Here is a 3068-nt window from a genome sequence, read left to right as displayed (position 1 = left end):
CGGCGGTTAAAGGCTGCATCCTCTTGGCGTCCTCTGCTCGACTGATTTAGCGCACCTGCCTTTAATGATCCAGGTCAGGTGATGCGTTCAAGTTACTCAAAAGAAAAATAATTAAAAGGAAATTATAAGATCTCGCTAGAAACGGCTCAGAGCAAATGAAGCGTTTACTTATGTGAAGCTGTTGTTTAAACTTGTTTCACTGCACTTAATCGATTATAATTATCCATAACAGACTACCACTACAGTAACAACCATTCTGCTACCAGAATGAATAAATAAATAAATAGCCAACTGGGTGAACAAAAGGGTGCACACTTGATGAAGAGACAGCAAACATATCACTCTTACAATTGAGAGTTTTTGAGCTGAGGTGTGTATGTGCGAGGCTGCCTCACAGGCACCATGAAACACGCAGCAGCAGCAGGTGTTGATGTCAGATACTAAAATAAAGTCCCAGATGAGGCTCAGCTCTACAGGAGAATGCTGTGAGGAGCTCAGAGGACAAGAGCTGAGTGAGATGTTACATGTTGTGCAGCAGAGGGCGCTGTTTGGGCAGAAGAATGAGTCTTCAAGATGCCACATCACCAATAAAGTGTCAAACTGCAGAGCTGAAAATAACAGGGGAGGAAATTTAGGACCGCATTTCTCTTCAGTATACATGGCTCGTTGGTCTAGGGGTATGATTCTCGCTTAGGGTGCGAGAGGTCCCGGGTTCAAATCCCGGACGAGCCCTGGATTTTAAAAGACTAAAGGTCCAGAGTCACAGAAACTCAGACATATAAGACATTGTAAATATGACAGCCAACAGTTACAACATAAGACTACATTCACAATGAAAGTGTAGAAACAGTGAACCCAAAGTTATCACAATTTCCTTCTATCAACGATGGATATAACGCTGAACAAATCAGTTGAATGCACATTTAAGAAAGTGCAACAATACATTTATTGATTAAAAGTCATGTACAAAGTATACATTATTTTAGACTGAGAGATGCTGTGCATATTATACGCACACAGAGCAGCACTGGCAACTTCATTACTGAGGTCTGTTCTAATTAGCCAACATGACAACGGGACTGAAGAGGATCTAACAGGACTTGTGTGTCACATCAGACGCTACTGTGGGTTACATCAACGACAAGCCCTGGTTCACAGCCAAACTCAGATGGTTAAGGCAGACAAAGGAGGAGGCAATCAAGGGTGGGGACAAGGAGGGCAACAAAAAAGCTAAATACACCTTTAGCAGAGCAGTGAGTGAAGCCAAGCGTCTCTACTCTGAGAAACTGCAAAAACAGTTCACAGACAGAGACGCTGGCTCAGTCTGGAAGTCGGTGAATGACTTACGCCTAACGACCTGAATGAGTTTTACTGTTGCTTTGAAAGACTGCTGCTTTGGTCAGTCCTGGGACTATTCCCCAAAATGACTCCACTCCACAACTCAACACCCCCATCGCCCCAATCCCAGCAGGGGCCCAGGACTCAGCACGACCATCCACCCAGCTACCCCCTCCCCCCTCACCTCAGCAACACCTCTGTCCATCCTGGAGAGAGATGCTAAAAAGATCTTCAGGAGACAGAACCCCTGCAAAGCAGCAGGAACCGGACTCTGTCTCCCCCTCCACCCCGAAGCACTGCACCGATCAGCTGTCTCCAGTGTTTATAGACGTTTTTGCAAACCTTGCTGGAGATATGCCGCGTGGCAACGTGCTATAAGGCCTCCACCATTATCCCAGTCCTCAAAAAACCAAGGACCACAGGACTCAGTGACTACAGACCTGTCGCCTTGACCTCTGTGGTGATGAAGTCCTTTGAGCGCCTTGTACTGTCACACCTAAAACTCATCACAGACCATCTCCTGGACCCCCTACAGTTCACCTATAGAGCCAACAGGTCTATAGACGACGCTGTCAACCTGGCCCTCCGTTTCATCCTTGAGCATCTGGACTCAGCAGGAACCTGCACCAGGATCCTGTTTGAGGATTTCAGCTCTGCTTTCAACACAGTAATCCCGGCTCTGCCATAGGACAAGCTCTCCAGGCTGAACGTGCCTGATTCCCCCTGCAGGTGGATCACAGACTTCCTGTCTGACAGGAAGTAGCAGGTGAAGTTGGGGGAGCATGTTTCTAACAACAGAATCATCAGCACCAGCTCCCTTCAAGGCTGCTTTCTTTCTCCTCTCCTCTCCTCTCCTGTCCTCCCTGTTCACAAACAGCTGCACCTCAACTCATCAGTCTGTCAAGCTCCTCAAGTTCGCGGACGACACCACCCTCATTGGACTCCTCTCTGGTGGCGATGAGTCCATCTACAGGTGGGAGGTCAACCATCTGGTGTCCTGGTGTGGCAAGAACAACCTAAAGCTCAGTGCTCTGAAAACAGTGGAGATGGTAGTGGATTCAGACGGATTATTTAGACTGAAGATGTTTGCACTGCAAAACCAACTTCTGTACATCTGTACTTCCTCCATTGCACTTTTTGTACATACATTTTATATTCTGTTTTTTCATTTTATGTTTTAAAATTGCTCGTGTGTGTGTGTGTGATCTCTTATACTATTTAAATTCAATATTTTTATTCTTCCTTTATGTCAATTGTTTCGCACCAGAACAAGTAAAATTCCTTGTAAATGTATATTTACTTGGCAATAAAACCAGTAAGTGACCAGTTCCCACTTCACACTCAAATAATAACCATTATAATAATAAATTCAATTACAAGGCCTTGGTTCCAAGCTTTCAATATGTACAAAATTTAATGCACACTACTTCTCACCTGGGTCAAATTGTGTGTTATGTAAGTGGTACAGAAGTAGAAAAAAACTGTTTTCCTAAAACATCAAATACACCAACATAACTGAGATACAATCATTAACATATTTTTAGTAATAACAGTGATGCCATGTCTGGTTGTGCACTAGCACCTTGGACAGCACGCCTTTTTTTTCCTAAAGTGATTACTTACATCCATCATTAAGCAGTTTGATCCCGTGACTGGTAACAACCCAGACAAAACACCACGTTTCATAGTAATAATAATAGTAATAATAGTAGTAGTAGTAGTAGTAGTAG

At 44.2% G+C, this 3068-nt stretch overlaps 1 non-coding gene across 1 annotated transcript; it reads left to right on the top strand.

Annotated features, from left to right (window-relative positions):
* Positions 1-660: 660 nt before the first annotated feature.
* trnap-agg lies at positions 661-732 on the top strand. The gene has a single exon. It is a non-coding gene; the product is annotated as a tRNA-Pro (tRNA).
* The last annotated feature ends 2336 nt before the right edge of the window (positions 733-3068 follow it).

The sequence above is a fragment of the Plectropomus leopardus genome, unplaced genomic scaffold, assembly GCF_008729295.1.
Source record: "Plectropomus leopardus isolate mb unplaced genomic scaffold, YSFRI_Pleo_2.0 unplaced_scaffold6288, whole genome shotgun sequence".
Taxonomy (NCBI): domain Eukaryota; kingdom Metazoa; phylum Chordata; class Actinopteri; order Perciformes; family Serranidae; genus Plectropomus; species Plectropomus leopardus.
This window is presented reverse-complemented; position numbering and strand designations above follow the sequence as displayed.